General features: G+C 42.9%; 1 protein-coding gene across 3 annotated transcripts in view; it reads right to left on the bottom strand.

Annotated features, from left to right (window-relative positions):
• The window catches only part of SUB1 (SUB1 regulator of transcription), a 173,105-nt gene that overhangs the window by 54,745 nt on the left and 96,391 nt on the right, over positions 1-21,969 (bottom strand). Inside the window, exon 1 of one of the 3 annotated variants that reach the window (XM_064271078.1) lies at positions 10,252-10,269. The exons of 1 other annotated variant lie outside the window; for it this stretch is intronic. The gene's annotated coding sequence lies outside the window, so the exon portion shown is untranslated. Of the gene's footprint in view, positions 1-10,155; positions 10,173-10,251; positions 10,270-21,969 lie in introns of those variants that run through there. One more of the 3 variants, XM_064271075.1, reaches the window with a different exon arrangement.

The raw sequence follows: 21,969 nt of genomic DNA, 5'->3' as shown, positions 1-21,969 counted from the left end.
TGAATAGGGCACAATCACCCTGTGGAGCAGTTCTACTGTCACACAGGGTCACTATGAGTCAAAATCGACTCAATAGCACCTAACAACAGAGCAGTCAACAAGACATAGTTTCCAGGAGGGTACAGCAAACTCCAGTCACAGCTTAAGCAAATCACTGGTAGAGGGATTTGAGAAATGTCAAGATTGCTGTTATGGACTCAATTATGTCCCTCCAAAATATATATTGGAATCCTAACCCTTATACACAGGGATGTAATCCTATTTGGAAATAAGATCTCATTAACACAACAAAGAAAACCCTAACAGTATAGAAGGTCTTAAACCAATCACCTCTGAGATGTAAAAGAAGCAGATTAGGCACAGAAGCAAGCAGGGGTGGGGCAAGCCAGATGCCACGTGGAGATCTCCAAGGAACGCCAAGAATCAACTGAGATAAAGATTTCCCCTCGAGTAGACAGAGAGACTTTCTCTACAGCAGGCCCCTGAACTCGAATTTCTAGCCTCCTAAACTGTGAGAAAATAAATTTTCTTTTGTTAAAGCCACTCACTCACAGCATTTCTGTTATAGCAGCACTAGATAACTAAGACAACGGCCTCACAGGTGTGCCAAAGATGTCAACACAGGCTTTAGCACTTGGCCACTCAAGGTGTGGTCCTCCAACCAGGAGCAGCACTATTACGTAAACATTTGTTAGAAATGCAGGACCTCAGGTCCTACCACCCATCTTAACGAGACCCTCCCACAATTCAAAAGTACATTACGTTTGAGAGTCACTTCTCTAAACCAACCTGAGAAGAAGCACAACTTGATATTAAACTCCAGCAGATGATTCCGCTGAGGCTGGAACTAAGGCTTGGCTCACTGATGGGGTGAACAGGCAATTTTCAAGCTTTACAACACACAAGGATCTCCTGGGAAGATTCTGATTCAGTAGATTTGGGGTAGAGCTCCGGAATCTATAGTTCTAGCAAGCACACAGGTGATTCTGGTTCCAAAGGTTCCAACTGGTTTAGTTCTGGGCAAATGACAAGAGGTTCTCACGTATGTGTGTGCGGAATAAACTTTTAAAGTCTTAACTAATTTTTTTCCACTTTTTTTCCTCTTTTGCCTATTCCGCATTTCCAGTAGAGAGGCCATTTTTTGACCATTGCCATTTGGCACAGGTATGAAAGGATGCAAAGCTAAAGAAGAGTGAAAGAGAGAGACTTCTTCCTGGCTGTGGCATTGAAAAACCTGAAACCCTTAGTAGTACTGACAGGAGGTAGACAGAGCCAAATGTTTGGAAGTGGATTGGAGGATGAGGGGCCTTCACACCGTAAAAAAATTGCTTCATGCTAGGTGGAAGGAGGGACAGGCAAAAGGACAGGTGTCACTGAGATCTGGAGAGTAGGGCGCTATGCCCTGACTTCTGCAGAGAAGAAGCAGTTGCCTCAGAGAGATTCCTGTGCCCTCAAGAATAGGGTGGAATACCGTGGGAAAGGCCATGGAACTTGAAGGAGCCAGGGGGACAGGAATTAGGGGCATCCCAGGAGCAGCCTGTATGAATTTGGATGTTGGGGAAACAGTTTTGGCAGACAGTGGATCTTTGGCACCACTGCCATCATGTCTTGGTGTTCCAAGCTCTCCAGGCATAGATTTAAATTCATATAAATGGTAGGAGCAAATAGAGAGGGCCAGGTATCAAGCATGAAGCCAGAGTGAACTAGAGACTTGAAATTAAGTTCTTATAGAAAATGAAGAAAGCTAGAATGTGGAGGGTAAATTGCATGAGCTGCATGGGAAGGTTAGAAAGACTTTAACTTAAGAGTAGCCTTGCAAGTGGTCCTCTTCTTCGGAGCCCTCATGTGACTTCTCTTTGGCAGCAGCACCTCCTACCACTCCTCCAACTTTTCTCCTCAGAATCCTTGGCTTTTCTCCCCTATTTTCTTTGTTCTTTCTCTATTTCCTTTATTCTGCTCAAAATTGCTTTTAATGGCCCAGCTGAAAAGACCTCCATGACCCTTTAAAACTACCTACAAAGAAAACAGGGGTTTTCCTTTTGACTCACTCTCTCCTAGGGCAGGAAGAGCCCAGTTTTCCAAAATAGGTTGCTTCACCTTCCCTCCCTGGAGAAGAAAGTGAACTGTGTGAATTCTTTCCTGGGTGAGACCATCTTCTCCCTAGGATGACCTGACCAACCAAAACCAAATTCACTGCCGTCGAGTCGATTCTGACTCATAGCGACCCTATAGGACAGAGTGGAACTGCCCCATAGAGTTTCCAAGAAACGCCTGGTGGATTCGAATGGCTGACCCTTTGGTTAGCAGACATAGCACTTAACCACTACACCACCAGAGTTTCCAGGATGACCTAAGGCACTCCTAAATCAGCAAAAGGGGGAGATGTTTCTGTATTAAAACAAGATGAACTTTCACATCTAGTACCCAATTATTCTTACCAATATAGTTTTTAATTTGAAGTTGAAGTGAAATACGTGTTAGCTTTTGGGAGAAACGTCAGCTAAAACAGCGAAGATAATGTCCCCGTTTCCATACCTCTAAACTTCTCCGCCCCCATGAGTCTGTCATTTTGTCGTACTATGGGGGCTTGCGTGTTGTTGTGATGCTGGAAGGCTCCAGGAATTGACGGAATATCAATTGAGATGTTTCAACAGACGCAGTGCTGGAAGTACTCACTCACCTATCCCAAGAAATCTAGAAGAGAGCTACCCAGTCGACCAACTGTAGAGATCCATATTTATGCCTATTCTCAAGAGAGGTGATCCAACCAAATGCAGAAATCATCTGTCTTAGTCATCTAGTGCTGCTGTAACAGAAATACCACAAGTGGATGGCTTTAACAAAGAGAAGTTTATTCTCTCACAGTCCAGTAGGCTGGGTTCTAGCTACAGGGGAAGGCTCTCTCTGTCGTCTCTGTAGGAATGTCTTTGTGATGCATCAATCCTCCCTTGGTCTGGGAGCATCTCACTCAGGAACCTCAGGTCCAAAGGACATGCTCTGCTCCAGACACTGCTTTCTTTGCGGTATCAGGTTCCCAACTCTCTGCTTGCTTCCCTTTTCTTTCTATCTCTTGAGAGAGAAAAGGTGGTGCAGGCCACACCCCAGGAAAACTCCCTTTGCATTGAATCAGAGATGTGACCTGTGTAAGGGTGGTGCTACAATCCAACTCTAATCTTTTTTAATGTAAAATTACAATCACAAAATGGGGGACAACCAAACAATGCCGGAAATCATGGCCCAGCAAAATTGATACACATATTTTTGAGGCAGTGGACATAATTCAATCCATGACATCATCAAACAATATCATTTATATCACATGCAACCAAAATTTTGCTGAAGATCATTCAAAAGTTGCTACAGCAGTAAATCAACAGGGAACTGCCAGAAATTCAGGCCAGATTCAGAAAAGAATGTGGAACCAGGGATATCACTGCTGATGTCAGACAGATCCTGGATGAAAGCAGAGAATACCAGAAAGATGTTTACCTGTGTTTTATTGACTATGCTAAGGCATTCGACTGTGTGGATCATAACAAATTATGGATAACATTGCGAAGAATGGGAATTCCAGAACACTTAATTGTGTTCATGAGGAACCTGTATATAGATCAAGGAGTAGTTGTTCAGACAGAACAAGGGGATACTGAGTGGTTTAAAGTCAGGAGAGGTGTGCATCAGGGTTGTACCCTTTCACCACACCTATTCAATCTGTATGCTGAGCAAATAATCAAAGAAGCATCAGGATTGGTGGAAGACTCATTAACAGCCTGCGTTACGCAGATGACACAACCTTGCTTGCTGAAAGTGAAGAGGACTTGAAGCACTTACTGATGAAGATCAAAGACCACAGTCTTCAGTATGGATTACACCTCAACATAAAGAAAACAAAAATCCTCCAAACTGGACCAATAAGCAACACCACGATAAATGGAGAAAAGATTGAAGTTGTCAAGGATTTCTTTTTACTTGGATTCACAATCAACACCCATGGAAGCAGCAGTTAAGAAATCAAAAGACGCGTTGCATAGGGCAAATCTGCTGCAAAGGACCTTTTTTAAAGTGTTGAAAACAAAGATGTCATCTTGAAGACTAAGGTGCACCAGACCCAAGCCATGGTATTTTCAATCGCATCATACACATGCAAAAGCTGGACAATGAACAAGGAAGAATGAAGAAGAATTGACACCTTTGAAATTGTGATGTTGGCAAAGAATATTGAATATACCATGGACCGCCAAAAGAATGAACAAATCTGTCTTGAAAGAAGTACAACCAGAATGCACCTTAGAAGCAAGGATGGTAAGACTTCGTCTTCCATACTGAACATGCTGTCAGGAGAAATCAGTCCCTGGAGAAAGACATCATTCTCGGTGAAGTACAGGGTCAGCGGAAAAGAGGAAGGCCCTCAACGAAATGGATAGACACAGTGGCTGCAACAACGGGCTCAAGCATAACAACGATTGTGAGCACGGCGCAGGATCTGACAGTGTTTCGTTCTGTGGTACACAGGGTCACTGTGAGTTGGAACTGACTCGAGGGCACCTAACAGCAACCACCACCTTTCCCAGGAAACCCTAGTGGAATAGTTGTTAAGAACTACAGCTACTAACCAAGAGGTCAGCAGTTCGAATCCACTAGGTGCTCCTTGGAAACCATATGCAGGAGTTCTACTCTGTCCTATAGGGTCACTATGAGTCGGAATTGACTTGACAGCAACAGGTTTGGTTTTTTGGTTTTGAACCTTCTCCAGGAGTCCCAGAGTGGTGCGAACAGTGTACTCAGCTGCTAACAAAGGTTGGAGGTTCAAGTTCACCCAGAGGTGCCTCAGAGGAAAGGACTGGTGACCTACTTGCAAACCTACTTCCAAAAAACCAGCCACTAAAAACCCTATGGAGCAAAGTTCTACCCCAATACACATAGGGTAACCATGAATTGAAGTCACCTAGATGGCAACTGGAATAAGGTTTTTTTTAACCTTCTCCAATATCAAAGTTGGAGAAGGTTAAAAAAAAAAAAAAAACCTTAATCCAGTTGCCATCTAATTGACTCCAATTCATAGCTGCCCTATGGGTATCGGAGTAGAACTTTGCTCCATAGAGTTTTTAGGGGCTGATTTTTTGGAGTTAGGTCACCAGTCCTTTGTTCTGAGGCACCTCTGGGTGAGCTTGAACCTCCAACCTTTTGTTAGCAGCTGAGTACGCTGTTTGTACCACCCCAGGACTCCTGTTGGAAACCCTGGTGGCATAGTGGTTATGTGCTACCACTGCTAACCAAAAGATTGGCAGTTCGAATCCACCAGGTGCTCCTTGGAAACTCTATGGGGCAGTTCTACTCTGTCCTATAGGGTCGCTATGAGTCGGAATCGACTCGACGGCAACGGGTTTGGTTTGGTTTTAACATCAAAGTTCAGCTTTCCTAAGGATTCAGTCTTTGCTACCTAAAGTAACTACCCCAGAAAGGCTAATTCGTACTAAAATCATCTGCCCTGTAATGGGTTATGGAAATGGAACTTTTAAACAAGTTTCCAGGGGTAACAGTGGCGCACTAGACGTAGTAGCACACCTGTCCCTTCCTGAAGGGAGTACCAGGGTTGAGGAAGAGATGTGCCAAGGATAAGAGAAAATCCCACAGGCATTCTCCAGTATCTGTTACTTCTGTGCAGAAACTTTTCCTATCAGATCCAAAAAATAATAGGGTCTGGCCCTGTGCCAGCCCCACAATTCTGCACCTGCCATGAGCTTCTACTTGGGAGCCTACTCAAGTGCGTCCTGGGGAGAGCAGCAGGAGGTTCCACTCTCCTCCATACCCAGGTTTTTGTTCATCTTTTCCAGAGTCAAAGAAGTGGATTGAGCTCTCTGGAAGTGGGTGTAAACACAGAATGCAAGTGACTCAAATTACAACCACTGCCTCTGCCTGCCCCCCTCCCTATTTCTTCTGTTGCGTCATCTGTGAGAGGTACCTTTGGGGGCCTCCTGCATTTAACAACTCTTTGGCTGTAGGAATCCCTGCATGGTACAAATGGTTAAGCACTTGACTATTAACCAAAAGGTTGGCAGTTCGAACCCAGCTGGAGGTGCCTCAGAAAAAAAGTCCTAGCAATCTGCTTGCAAAATATCAGCCATTAAAAACTCTATGGAACACAGTTCTACTCTGACACACATGGGGCCGCCATGAGTCAGAACTGACTCAGGGTAAATTGGCTGTGTTGTTGTCGTTGGGTGTCGTCGAGTTGATTCTGAACCGTAGCAACACCATGTGACAGAGTAGAACTGCCCCAAGAGGTTTTCTAGGCTGTAAATTTTTTCAATATAATTTTATTTATTTTGTTGTTGTTGAGAACATACACAGCAAAACATACACCAATTGAACCATTTCTACTGGTACTGTTCAGTGACATTGATTACATTCTTCAAGTTGTACAATCATTTTCACTCTCCTTTTCTGTGTTGTTTCTCACCCATTAATATAAACTCACTGCCTCCTAAGGTTCCTATCTAATGTTTCAAGTTGATGTTGTCACTTTGATGCCATATAAATAGTTCTTGAAAGAGCATAATGCTCAAGGCAGACTTTTTTTTACTACTTAAGTTAAACTACTATTTAGTTTCAAGAAGACTTTAGGGGAAATTTTTGTTTTAAGGCTTAAAGATTATCTCAGGGTAATAGTTTCAGGGGTTCATATAAACTTCATGGCTCTAGGAAGTCTGTAATCCATGAGAATTTGAAATTCTGTTCTGCATTTTTCCCCTCTTGATCACGATTCTTCTATGCAACCTCTGATCAAAATGTACACTAATGGCCGCTAGCACCATCCAGCTCTTCTGGTCTCAGACAAAGGAGGCAGTTGTACATGGAAGCATTAACCACACATTCCATATCCTCATCCTATTCCTGACTCTCCTTAGTCCTCTGTTGTTCCAGGCAAATAGAGACCAATTTTTATGCCTCTGATGGCCACTTGCAAGCTTTTAAGATCTCAGGCACTACACATCAAACTAGGAGATAGAAAAGAGACACTAAACCTGTTATTAGGCCAATTAACTGGGATGTCCCATGAAACCATGACCCTAAAATTCTGTCTTAGCTAGCTTGTGCTGCTATAACAGAAATACCACAAGCGGATGGCTTTAACAAACAGAACCTTATTCTCTCACAGTCTAGAAGGCCAGAAGTCCAAATTCAGGCCACCAGCTCCAGGGGAAGCCTTTCTGTCTCTGCTCAGCTCTAGGAGAAGGTCCTTGTCATCAATCTTCCCCTGGTCTAGGAGCTTCTCAGTGCAGGGACCCCGGGTCCAAAGGACATGCTCCGCTCCTGGCACTTCTTTCTTGGTGGTATGAGGTATCTCTCCCCTCTGCTTGATTGTCTCTTTTATGTCTCAAAAGAGATTGACTCAAGATACAGCCTAATTCTGTAGATAGAGTCCTGCCTCATTAACATAACTGCTTTAATCCTGCCTCATTAACACCATAGGTATTAGGATTTACAACACTTAGGATAATCACATCAGATCACAAAATGGTGAACAACCAAACAATACTGGGAATCATGGCCTAGCCAGGTTGACACATATTTTGGGGAAACACAATTCAACCCATGACAACCTCCCAACCAAGAAACCAAATCCCGTGAGGTATTTGGTTATACATAAACAGCCTTAGCTGCTACTCTTTTTTTTTTTGTCATTGTTGTAAATACATCTACCACACAACTTTTGACAATTCAACTTTTAACAGGTGTACAACATATTGATAGCGATTACAATAATCATCTGTGTAACCCTACTCTTAATCAATGTGATATTTCCATCACCATTAATCCCTCCCTTTCCCTCTTCCTCCTTTCCCTGATATGCACTAATAAATTTTGTTCTCTATACATTTGTCTTTTCTAGTCTCTTTATATAAGTAAGGTCATACAATATTTTTCCTTTAGGGATCGGTTTATTTCACTCAGCATAACGTCTCCCAATTCCATCCATATTGTAGCATACATCAAGACTTCATTTTTCCTACTGGCTGAATAGTATTCCACTGTATGTATATACCACATTTTGTTTATGCATTCATATCTGTTCGTGGGCATTTAGGTTTTTTCCACCTTTTGGTTGTGGTGAGTAGTGCTGGAATGAACACTGGTGTACAAGTCTCTGTTTGAGTCTCTGCTTTCAAGTTTTTTGGGAATTTCGAGGTCATCTGGTACTTAGTGAGCCCTGGTGGTACAGTGGTTAAAGCAATTGACTGCTGACCAAAAGGTCAGTAGTTCAAAACCACCAGCAGCTCCTTGGGAGAAAGATGTGGCAGTCTGCTTCTGTGGAGATTTACAGCCTCGGAAATCTTAGGGGGTCACTATGAGTCAGAATCGACTTGACAGCAGTGGATTTGGTTTTTGGGGGTTCTGTTTTTTAGTTTTTTTAGGAACCGCCACATTGTTTTCTATAATGGCTGTACCATTTTGCATTCCCACCAGCAGTGCGTGAGGGTTCCGATTTACCCACATCCTCGCCAACATTTGTTGTTTTCTGTTTTTATCTTAGCCTTTTTTATCCTAGGGGAGTGAAACAGTATCTCATTGCAGTTTTGATTTGCATCTCTCTGGTGGCTAACGATGCTGAGCATCTTTTCATGTGTTTGGTGGGCATTTTAATATCTTCTCTGGTGACTTAGCTGTCATCTTTACACAAGCAGATTGCCACGTCTTTCTCCAGCAGAGCTGCTGAGTGGGTTCGAACTGCTAGCCTTTCAAGTTAGCAGCCAAGCGCTTAAGCATTGTACCACGAGGGCTCCTTTTGCCTCATCTACTACTGTGGTTTAAGTGGGGCTTTTTGGCGGTGGTGGTAGTGGCGGATGTTTGTTTTTGTAGCCACAGAAAAACTGCAATATATAAGAAAGATGAAAGAAACACCCTTCCCACTTATCTCTCCCTCACTGCCTAGGGCCCTCTTTGAAGCATTAGTGTCCAGGAAACACACTTGGAAACACCACATTGCCCTACAAGGAAACAAAACTGTACTGCTTTGTGAATAGACACAGTAATTGCTGGGGATTCCCGAGGCTGCCGAGTTTACTTCTCCTGTAAGTTATGCTGTAAACCCCCTAGCCTTGGTAAAGAAGCTGGGCTTCTCTGGTTGCTGCATTCAGTACTTAGTATGTTTTAGAGTCACTCACTGCAGGAGAAACAGAGGTTTGAACATCCGGCCCAGCAGGAGAGAAGCCATGTTCAATCACACTCCGTAACTCCCGGTGCTATATGTGACCAGAGTGAACGCTGGTTGCCATGGCACTGTTCTAAATTGTGCCTGTGCGGACATATCTTTTCACACACTGACATGCTGCTTCCACACGCGGGGGCCACATCTATCTCCTCCCACAGTTTGCTGATTGATGCCTGAGCTCTGGACCAGGACTAGAGAGATGTCAGCCAGAAAGCAAAGTCATGAGGTTGCCACACCTTCTGCCTAGGTAATACCGAAGGTATCTGGGTGTTATGAGTTGAATTGTATCCCCCCAAAAATATGTGTTGGAATCCAACCCCCATACCTGTGGATGTAATCCCATTTGAGAATAGGGTTCTCTTTGTTAGGTTAATGAGGCCATATCAGTATAGGGTAAACCCCAGAACCCAGTGCCGCCGGTGTGTTCTACCAATCGCTTTTGAAATATAAAAGGTGCAGGTTACACACAGAAGGAAGAAAGCACAAGCAAACACAAACAGGAGAAAGACAGATGTCATGTGGAGGTCTCTAAAGAACACCGAGAAGAAGGCTAGAGAACCTGAGACAAGGATTTTCCCCCAGAGCAGACAGAGAGAAGCTTCCCCCAGAACCGCAGCCCTGAATTCTGTCTTCTAGCCTTCTAAACTGTGAGGAAATAAATTTCTGTTCATTAATGCCACCCACTTGTGGTATTTCTGTTATGTTGTTGTTGGGTGCCATCGAGTTGATTCCTATGTGACAGAGTAGAACTGCCCCACAGGGTTCTCTTAGCTGTAATTTGTAGGGAAGCAGATCAGCACGTCTTTCTCCCTCAAAGCACCGGATGGGTGCAAACCACCTACCATTCCGTTAGCAGCCAAAAGCTTAACTGTTGCACCATCAGGGCTTCTTATCTTTGTTATAACAACACTAAGGAACTAAGACACCGTGGTGGGAAGTACCTGAATTGAGAACCAAGAGATCCGGGTTCCACTCACAGCTCTCCACTGTATGGCCTTGGACAAGTCCTTTACTTCCCTGTGCCTTGGATTCCTCACCTGTTCAATGAAAGAATACAGGAGTAGAATGTCTCTACAGTCCCCTTCTGATGTAATGGTTTCTGTTCCTGTGTGCTGTTTTGAAGCAGCAGACATGAGCAGAGTTCTGCAGAGCGCGAACATCAAAGAATGAGCGAGGCAATTCCTGTAAGCTGTTGCAGAGTCCTCACCGTGCTGACTAGTTCTGAAACTTCCGGGCTGCTAGGGATTTGCTTTGAGTCAATTTGAGTCTGGCCAAATCCCTGGCCAGATGCCACTTGCCAAAAGGTCCCTTCTGATGTACTAAGGGGACTGTTTTCAGCCTGGATTGTCATTATTTGCCTCAGAAATGCTTTCTTCTCAGGATAGTCCTGAGTTCAGTGGTTAGGGCTTTAGTCTCAAAGATTGCTGTCCCCTTAAATAAAGCTCCGAAACCAGAGAAAAACACACTTGAGGCTGGCCTCTGGACCTGTTTTAGCATCTCATGAGCTGGAAGGAAGCAGCTCTGATACTTGTCTAACAAGAGTGCAGCATGTTTCAGAAGCTGGAATACGTATGAAATCATCTGCACATTTGTGCTTACATTGCCCTGGCCCCTAGCACTCCCCTGCTGGTTGCAGGACCTGGGAGCCCACTTTCAAAGTCTCTCCTCCACCCCACCTCCATTGTTTCTGGGAATCTCCAGAGAGTATCTCATGCAAGCCCATGAAACCAAATACAGCCTAGGAAACAAGGGTTACTAGGGTAGTAGGGTGTCTTGGCATAAACCAGGGCCACCCAAGTCATGAGAGAAAAACAAGGGCCTCGATAATGGTCACCACGTATTGTACAATCTCATTTTGCCTGATACAGAGTGGGAGAAAAATCTAGGCAGCTTTTACAGGGAAGGTGAAACACTGGCTGACTTCTGAGTGGGTGCTAGTTTAAATGATGATGGTTTTCAGGAAATACATGATTAAGTAGACATCTACTGCCTGGATCCCCAACTGATTGAGCTCACTCTCCCCTTTAGTGGGAACACTTGTTTATCTCATTCTGTTAAGAAACATTGTCCAAAACTTAGCTATAAGACAAAAGATTATTGTATGTCCTTTCAATGTCATACTGGAGTATTGTCTAACTGGCCCCCTCAAACAACTCTGGAGGACATACCTTTGCTTGACTTTGTTAATTATTATTATTAGGGCCCAAACTCTGTTGATTTGTAGGTTTCTGTCTGTTAGAAATGCACATGATTCCTATTCAGTAGAAAAGGCCACCCCAAAGATTACAATTTATTGCTCTGTAGGACCTTAAGAAGGTGACATTTAAGATCAAGAGGCAGTTGTTCAGACAGAACAAGGGGATACTGATTGTTTTAAAGTCAGGAAAGGTGTGCATCAGGTTGTATTCTTTCACCATACCTATTCAATCTGTATGCTGAGCAAATAATGCGAGAAGATGGACTATATGAAGGAGAACAGGGCATCAGGATTGGAGGAAGGCTCATTAACAACCTGCAACATGCAGATGACACAACCTTGCTGAAAGTGAAGAGGACTTGAAGCACTTACTAATGAAGATCAAAGGCCGCAGCCTTCAGTATGGATTGCACCTCAACATTAAGAAAACAAAAATCTTCACAACTGGACCAATGAGCAACATCATGATAAACGGAGAAAAGACTGAAGTTGTCAAGGATTTCATTTTACTTGAATCCACAATCAACAGCCAAGAAACCAAAAGATGCATTGCCTTGGGTAAATCTGCTGCAAAGGACCTCTTTAAAGTGTTGAAAAGCAGAGATGTCACCTTGAAGACTAAGGTGCGCCTGACCCCAGCCATGGTATTTTCAGTCGCATCATATGCCTGTGAAAGCTGGACAATGAATAAGGAAGACTGAAGAAGAATTGACGCCTTTGAATTGTGGTGTTGGCGAAGAATATTGAATATACCATGGACTGCCAAAAGAACAAACAAATCTGTCTTAGGAGAAGTACAGCCAGAATGCCCCTTAGCTTAGAAGCAAGGATGGCGAGACTGCATCTTACATACTTTGGACATGTTGTCAGGAGGGATCAGTCCCTAGAAAAGGACATCATGCTTGGCAGAGTACAGGGTCAGCAGAAAAGAGGAAGACCCTCAATGAGGTGGGTTGACACAGTGGCTGCAACAATGAGCTCAAGTATAACAACGATTGTAAGGATGGCTCAGGACCAGGCAGTGTTTCATTCTGTTGTGCATAGGGTTGCCAAGCTCACAGCAACTAACAGCAGGACGTTAAGCCGATTTACCTCTAACCTAGCTAACTTATGGTAGCATCGCTTTCCTGACTCTGCATAAGCTTCTGTCCCTCCAGTTCTCCCTGGACAACCCTTATCATCTTCTTGATTCCGTCATTAAATGAGCAAAATAAATATTTGGCACATGCTCACTGTATATTTAATGAGAGTCATGTTTCTAACTCTTGGAAAATTATATTTTGGCATTTGTTTACAAATATTTATTAAACAATTTTATAGCCAAGGCAATGTGCTTTTCAATGTGCTAGAGGCGGACAATACAACAGAGAAAAAGATAGACAAGATCTCCGCCCTCATGGAGCAAACATCTAAAAACATCTAGAGGGGGCAAAATAGTAAGCAAACCAATAAATTACAGATCGTAAATACCAAAAAAAAAACTCATTGCCATCGACTTGATTCCGACCCACGGCAACCCTATAGGACAGAGTAGAACTGCCCCCATAAAGTTTCCAAGGAGTGGCTGATGGATTTGAACTTCCAACCTTTTGGTTAGCAGCCAAGCTCTTAACCACTGTGCCACCAAGGCTCCAGATTGTAAATAGGACAATGAAATATGTAAGGTGCTGTGACAAAGATTAATGGGGAAGGAGACTCAAGGACAGCCCCTCTGAGAAGGTGACATTTAAGCTGAAACTTGAAGGAGCCAAGCCAGCCCTACAAAGAAGCGGAGGAAAGGGCTCCAGGGAGAGGGAAACCACAAGCACAAGAACCCTGCAGTGGGGCTGAGTCCAGTGTGTTTTAGGAACTAGAAAGAGGCCAGTGTGGCTAGGGTAGAATGATCAAAGGAAAGAGATAACGTCAAAGCAGTGCAGAAAATAAGTCCATGGACTTAGAATTTAATGTAAGACTTTGTCATTTACTAAAAACTAAGTGAGGAAGGGGGTCCCTGGGTGGCGCAAATGGCTAATGTGCTCGGGCTGCTAACCAAAACACTTGGAAGTTTAAGTCTATCCAGAAGCACCTTGGAAAAAGGCCTGGCAATCTACTTCCAAAAAATCAGCTATTGGAAACCCTATGGTAATTTTATGTTTAACTCTTTAAGGAACTGCCAAACTCTTTTCCTGAAATCTCTGTTTCTTGTTCCAATGACTCTAAGCAGTGTCTTCTTGACTCCTCCATTTGTTAAGAGAAAAAATAGTTCTGCCTTGCCCCTAAGCTCTCCTTCGTACTCTACCTCCCACTTTCTGACATCTGTAATTTTACTTTCATATGGTCAAGGCCAGTAAGGTTTACATTGTGTTCTGTAACCATAATTGACTTCTCCGTGCTTTGTCTGAGAGTCCCTGGGTGGCACAAAAGGTTAAGCGCTCGACTACTAGCCAAAAGGTTGGCAGTTCAAACCCACCCAGAGATGCCTTGGAAGAAAAGACTGGCAATCTACTTTTGAAAAATCGCCCATTGAAAACTCGGTGGAGCACAGTTGCACTCTGACACACATGGGATCACCACGATGGAGAATAAACTCAATGGCAGCTGGTTTTTTAAAGGGAGATTGAAGAGGAATGTTCACCAGCTAGAAGCTGAGTGACTCCCACATCTTAGCTCTTTTCATGTATCAAAGTACTGGCTTTCTTTTAGCCATCCATAATATTTGCCTGGGTGGAGCAAATGGTTTGCACTAGACTACTAACCTTAAAGTTGGCAGTTCAAACCCACCCAGCGGTGCTGTGGAAGAAAGCCCTAGCAATCTACTTCCATAAAGGTTTCAGCTAAAAAAACCTTATGGAGCAGTTCTACTCTATAACACATGGAGTTGTCATGAGTCAAAATCAACTCTACGTTGATGGTTGATGGGTTAGGTTTTTTTTGTTTTTTTTTTACTGTTAGCATCTTACATAATCACAGTACATTTCTCAAAAATAAGAAATTAACATTGATACAATACTATTAACTACAGTTTATTCAGATTTCCTGTAGTTTGCCATGGAAAACCTTGATTTTTTTTTTTTTTTCTATTCCAGGATACCACATTGCATCATTTGTCATGTCTCCTTAGTCTCCTCCAGTCTGTGACAGTTTCTCAGTCTTTCCTTATTTTTCATGACCTTGACACTTTTGAAGAGTGTCAGGTATTTTGTAGAATGTTCCTCAGTTTGGGTTTATCTGATGTTTTCTCAATGATTAGACCGAGGTTTTGAATTTTGGGGAAGAATCCCACAAAGGTGACGTGACAGGCTTTCTTTTAACATAGGTACAACTTAAGACCCTGGCTGAGAATTGTCTTGTGACATACTCAGTTGAGGAAGGATTTTGTGATATTCAGGGCAAGATTGATGAAACTCAGATAGAGGAGAGAGGTTTCAAGTTATTTTGCAAAAAAGAAGAAACCTTGTGATTGTTGTCATTGTTAGATGCTGTCAGTCAGTTCCAACTCATAGCAACCCCATGTACAACAGAACGAAACACTGCCCGGTCCTGCACCATGCTCACAGTCGTCATTATGCTTGAGCCCATTGTTGCACCCACTGTGTCAACCCATCTCATTGAGGATCTTCCTCATTTTCACTGACCCTCTACTTTATCAAACATGATGTTCTTCTCCAGGGACTGATCCCTCCTGATAACAAGACCAAAGTGTGTGAGACACACTCTCATTATCTTTGTTTCTAAGGAGCATTCTGGTTGTACATCTTCCAAGACAGCTTTGTTCATTCTTTTGGCAGTCCATGGTATATTCAATATTCTTCACCAATTCTTCTTCAGTCTTCCTTATTCATTGTCCAGCTTTCACAGGCATATGATGCGACTGAAAATACCATGGCTTGGGTCAGGCGCACCTTAGTCTTCAAGGTGACATCTCTGCTTTTCAACACTTTAAAGAGGTCTCTTGCAACAATGCACTGTGTCTTTTTGTTTCTTGACTACTGCTTCCATGGGTGTTGATTGTGGATCCAAGTAAAATGAAATCCTTGACAACTTCAATCTTTCCTCCGTTTATCATGATATTATTGCTTATTGGTCCAGTTGTGAGGATTTTTGTTTTCTTTCTGTTGAGGTGTAATCCATACTAAAGGCTGTGGTCTTCAATCTTCAGTAAGTGCTTTGAGTCCTCTTCACTTTCAGCAAGCAAGGTTGTGTCATCTGCATGTTACAGGTTGTTAATGAGTCTTCGTCCAAGGTTAGAAATTCAAAGCCTGGCTTCAATAAAAGATGCTGGTAGCCTACATTTCAAATGGGACACAGTGTACAGTAAATCTTAAAGAGCTAGCATTTTGCTGAGATTTTAACTTTTTCTCTATCTGGCAATGTGGTCATACATAATCGTGTTTGACTTTTGTTCCAAGGCCAGTGGGAAGTTGATGAAGGGTTTTAGGCTGGAGACAGGCACTCCCAGCTGAGGAAACAGAATACTGAAAGGTGTGAAGGCATGAGTGAGGAAGCACTTGGAACATTCAATAATTGGACTGGCTGGAGGGTAGGATGAACAGAGGGAAACTGTGAGAAAAAAATGTTAGGAAGGAATCAGGCGTCAGAACAAAAAGGATCTTATATACCATGTTAAGGCATTTGGGATCTTATAAATGACCTGAAGTTAACAGTTGACTTCATTCTGGATCTTGGTTCAAAACCCAATTCTACCTCTATATCTTGAAAATTCAAGCCACTAATTCCAAGGAATCACTAGGCAGATGATCAGGTTGAATGTTGCAAGTCCACCATCTACTCAAATGATATTCCTTGCTATCATTTGGTCAAGATTATTACCTAGCTTGTTATGAAGAGTAGCCCATTGGCTATTGGACTAGCCATCACCAGTATTTAACCTGTTTGCACCAATGAAAGGAGTGGGATATAGCTCAGATATTTGACATACAGTTCCTCACTTTTCAGGAGCCTTGATGACACAACAATTAAGCACTTGGCTCCTATCCAAAAAGTTGGCAGTTCAAACCCACCCAGCAGCATCATGGGAGAAAGACATGAAGATCTGCTCCTGTAAAGATTACACCCAAGAAAACCCTATGGGGCAGTTCTACTCTGTCATGTGGGGTCGCTATAAGTCAAAATCGATCAACAGCACCCAACAAAAACAACTGTGTGATTATCACATTCTGCTTCTCTTTAGATCTCTTATCTGTCCTTTTATATTTTTTCGATGCCTTCTACCAACCATTAAATGTTGGTTCTGTCTCAAGCCCTTTCTCACCCTATGCTCTCTCTCCCTAAATGATTTTATCCAGCCTTGAGTCCCCCCTGATATCCACGTACTGAAAACTCCAAAATCTGTGCCATCCAAATTGTCACTTGAGCTCCACACTAGCCTCTGATCTTTCCCTGACACGCGTACCTCAAACGCAGCATGCCCCAAAGGAAACTCTTTATCTCCTTCCCCCCCGCCAAAGTCTGCTGTTCTCTTTATGTTTCTTATTTCGGTTATTGGTACAATCATTTGCTTAGTCCCCCAGACTAGAAAACTTAGTCATATTTGACCTCTCCTTCTCCATTACTTCCCACATCTAATCCTCTGCTAAATCTTTTCAGTTTTTAACTCGGAAATATCTCTTCAACCTATTCTCTTCACTTTGCCTCAAATATTTTACTTCATATCTTCATCTTCTCTCACCCGAACTATTATTATACCTTCATAACATTTATTACTCTCTGAAGTTATTTGTTAGAGTTTGTCTATATTGAACAACCGGAACAATAATCCCTGTGGGACTAGTACTTCCCCTTCCCCTGAACAAAACCTGGGCAAACCCCATAGTTTATCACTCATTCTAAGAAAATAAAAATATCCTCTAGTCACTTTCAGCTACCCCCAAGTAAATCCAACTTTAGAAATTAATGTATCTAGTCCAGTGTAAATCAGAACTCTTAATTCAAGTTAAAGCACCTTTCTTTCCTCAGCTTTGGCCTGTTCAAGACAGAAGCCCGCAGTTGAGGAGAGGGTATGGGGAATTCTCTCTACTCTATTTCCTCTGCCACTGTCTCTCCCGCTCCAACCACTTTTTGTGACCTCTAACCCTTCCAGGCTTATAATTTCTCTCAGCATATTAAATGATTCAAGATGACGCTTCTCCCTGGGTTGCTTTAGTTGGCTGTTTAGAGAGGTTCTCAAGTGCTTTTCGTGCGGAGAGGATGAGGGTGGGGCCTTCATTTTGGTGATCCACTTACCACCCTCCCTCACCCTTATATGGGGCGGCCCTCTCCACAGACTCTGTCGCATGCCATACCCTGTGGTGCAATGGATCACTTTTGTGTGACCTTTCTAGTTGGGTTTGTTTTCTAGCTATGGTCTTGTACTCCCAACCAAGCGATTATGCGGGACTGTGTAAAACGGTAACTGTGGCCCACCAAGGGGATTGGTCAGTTATGCCATGCTGCTGGGCTTCAAATGAGCCACCCCAAAGGCAGATAAGAGAGGATTCTACCACCAAGAAGGAAGAACAGCCAGCACGTCCTTTGGATCCAGGATCCCTGCGCTGAGAAGCTCCTAAAACCTGAGAGGCAGCAGAGACCCAGTGGCAGGAGACTTCGTGGTAGGCTTCTTGGCCCATGGAGAAAGCTGAGGGCTTTTCAGAGAGGCATGCCTGTGAGCACGGCTGGGAAGAGGCTGTTCCGCCGGAAGAACTGTATCCTGAGTGTTCCTAAGCCTGAATTGTAACTGTTACTGCCCTAATAAACCCCATAATCATGTTTGTAAGTTCTGTGTGGCCATTCCCATGAATTATCCAACCCAGCAGAGAAGTAGCAAGTGCCGTGGGAGGGATGGTTGGTGTAAGGAAGGGAAGGTTAGTGCAAGAATTGGAAAAAATGGCAGAAAGAGGAGGCATGTCTGACCCCCACCTCATAGGAATCAGCCTTGGGCCGTTGATCTTGATAGTCCTTCCCCTTTTTGAAGTTAGAGGAGGTCAGAGGCTGCCCTCATGGCGTGTGTTGTGTTGTGTTTTACATACACTCAGGCAAACCTCTTGAAGGGGATCTCTTTTAACCTGACACAAGGCCAGCATCTATAAATTAGGTTTCACTTCTGGTCCCAGAAAATACATACCTTAGACCCACTGCCTAGAGAGTATAGAGCTACTTCCAAAGGCAGCCCACACCTTTTGTGTGTGTTTGTTTTAAAGAACAGCTTTATTGACATATAATACACATACCATAAGATCTACCATTTAAAATGTACAATTCAGTGGTGTTTAATGCATTCACTGAATTGTGCAGCCATCACCACTATCTAATCCAGAACATTTTCAGCAACTCAAAAAGAAACCCTGTGCCAGTTGGCAGTCATTCCACATTTCCCCATCACCCTAGCCAATTTGTTGTTGTCGTTGTTAGGTGCCATCAAGCCGGTTCCAACTCGTAGCAACCCTAGGTACAACAGAACGCAACACTGCCCTTTCCTGCACCACCCTCACAATCGTTGTTATACTCGCGCCCGTTGTTGTAGCCACTGTGTCGATCCATCTCATTGAGGGTCTTCCACTTTTTCGCTGACCTTCTACTTTACGAAGCATGAGGACCTTCTCCAGGGACTGGTCCCTCCTGATAACATGTCCAAAGTACGTGAGATGAAGTCTCGTCATCCTTGCTTTGAAGGAGCATTCTGGCTGTACTTCTTCCAATACAGATTTGTTCGTTCTTTGGTGGCCCATGGTATATTCAATATTCTTCGCCAGCACCACAGTTTAAAGGCGTCAGTTCTTCTTCTGTCTTCCTTATTCATTGTCCTGCTTTTGCACACATATGAGGTGATTGAAAACACCACGGCTTGGGTCAGGCACACCTTAGTCTTCAAGGTGACACCTCTGCTTTTTCACACTTTAAAGAGATCTTTTGAGGCAGATTTGCAAACGCAACGCTTCAGTGTCCTGGAATTCCGATCTTTCTCAATGTTATCCATAATTTGTTATGATCCACAGAGTTGAATACCTTTGCATGACAATTAAAGCACAGATAAATATCTTTCTGGTATTCTCCGCAATCAGCCAGGATCCATCTGACATCAGCAATAATGTCCATGATTCCATGTCCTCTTCTGAATCCGGCTTGAGTTTCTGGCAGATCCCTGTGGGTATACTCCTGCAAATGCTTTTGAATGATCTTTAGCAAAATTTTGCTTGCGTGTGATATCAATCATACTGTTCGATAATTTCCACACTCAGTTGGATCACTTTTCTTTGAAATAGACATGAATTTTTTTTTTTATAGGTCTCTTCCAGTTGGATAGCCAGGTAGCTGTCTTCCAAATTTCTTGGCATAGACAAGTGAGCACTTCCAGTGCTACATGCATTTGTTGAAACATCTCAGTTGTTATTCCGTCAGTTCCTGGAGCCTAGTTCTTCACCAAAGACTTCAGTGCAGCTTGGCCCTCTTCCTTCAACACCATCGGTTCATGATCATATGCTACCTTCTGAAATGGTTGAACGCTGACCAGTTCTTTTTGGTCCAGTGACTCTGTGTATTCCTTCATTGTTCTTTTGATGCTTCCTGTGTTGTTTAATATTCTCCCCTCAGAATCCTTCAATGTTGCAACTCGTGTTCTTCCCTTTTGGTTTTCTATCTCCAGGTCTTTGCACATTTCATTGTAATACTTTACTTCGTCTTCTCAAGCCGCCCTTTGAAATCTCCTGTTCAGCTCTTTTACTTCATCAATTCTTCCTTTTGCATTAGCTACTCAATGTTTAAGAGCAAGTGTCAGAGTCTCTTCTGACATTCCTTTTGGTCTTTTCTTTCTTTCCTGTCTTTTTCATGACCTCTTGCTTTCTTCATATATGATGTCCTTGATGTCATTCCACAACTCCTCTGGTCTTCGGTCATTAGTGTTAATGTCTCAAATTTATTCTTGAGATGGTCTCTAAATTCAGGTGGGGTATACACAAGGTCATACTTTGGCTCTCGTGGACTTGTTCTAATTTTCTTCAAATTCAACTTCAATTTGAAATGAGCACTTGATGGTCTTTTCCACAGTGGGCCCCTGGCCTTGTTCTGACTGATGATATTGAGCTTTTCCATAGTCTCTTTCCACATATGTAGTTGATTTGATTCCTATGTATTCCATCTGGTGAGGTCCACATATACAGTCATGGTTTATGTCATTGAAAAAAAGTGTTTGCAATGAAGAAGTTGTCATTCTTCCAAAATCTTATCATGCAATCTCTGGTATCATTTCTATCATCAAGGTCATATTTGGCAACTATTAATCCTTCTTCGGAAACCCTGGTGGTGTGGTGGTTAAGAGCTACGGCTGCTAACCAAAAGGTGGGCAGTTTGAATCCACCAGGTGCTCCTTGGAAACCCTGTCGGGCAGTTCTACTCTGTCCTATAAAAAAAAAAAAAAAAATTTTTTTTTTTTTTTTTTATGTAAGTGGGAATCGACCCAAGAGCAACAAGTTTGTGTTGTTTTGTTTTGTTTTTGGTAATCCTTCTGCTTTGTTTCCAACTTTCACATTCCAATCACCAGTAATTATCAACTCATCCTAACTGCATGTTTGATCAATTTCAAACTGCAGAAGTTGGTAAAAATCTTCAATTTCTTCATCTTTGTCCTTAGTGGTTGGTGCAGAAATTTGAATAATAGTCGTGTTAACTGGTCTTCCTTGTATGCATATGGATATTATCCTATCACTGACAGCATTGTACTTCAGCATAGATCCTGAAATGTTCTTTTTGATGATGAACGTGATGCCGTTCTTCTTCAATTTGCCTTTCCCAGCATAGTAGACCATATGACTGACTGATTCAAAATGGCCAATACCAGTCCATTTCAGCTCACTGACGCCCAGGATATGGATGTTTATGCATTCCATTTCATTTTTGACAACTTCTGGTTTTCCTAGATTCATGCTGCATACATGCCACGTTCCAATTCTTAACGGAGGTTTGCAGCTACTTCTTATTTTGATTGGTGCTATGTCAGCAAATGAAGGTCCAGAAAGCTTGACTACATTCACATCATTAAGGTCGACTCTACTTTGAGAAGGCAGCTCTTCCCCAGCCATATTTTGAATGCCTTCCAGCCTGAGGGGCTTATCTTCTGACACTATATCTGGCAATGTTCCACTGCTATTTGTAAGGTTTTCACTGGCCGTTTTTTTTAGAAGTAGACTGCCAGGCCCTTCTTCCTAGTCTGTCTTAGTCTGGAAGCTCCACTGAAACCTGTCCACCAAGAAGGGTGACCCTGCTGGTATTTGAAATGCTGGTTGCAAATCTTCCAGTATCATAGCAACATGCAAGCCACCACAGCGTGACAAACTGACAGATATGTGGTAGACCCTAGTGAATAGCCACCACCAACCCACTTTCTGTCTATGAATTTGCCTATTCTGGACATTTTGCATAAATGGAATCATACAATACGTATCCTTTTGTGACTGGTTTCTTTCACTTAGCATATGTTTTCAAGTTTATCTGTGTTATAGTACATATCAGCACTTCATTCCTTTTAATGGCCAAATAACATTCCATTAGAGGAGCCCTGGTAGCACAGTCATTAAGCGCTTGGCTGCAA

This window comes from Loxodonta africana, chromosome 2 (genome assembly GCF_030014295.1).
Source record: "Loxodonta africana isolate mLoxAfr1 chromosome 2, mLoxAfr1.hap2, whole genome shotgun sequence".
Classification (NCBI taxonomy): Eukaryota; Metazoa; Chordata; class Mammalia; order Proboscidea; family Elephantidae; genus Loxodonta; species Loxodonta africana.
Note: the sequence above shows the minus strand (reverse complement) of the source record. Positions and strands in the feature narration are given on the sequence as shown.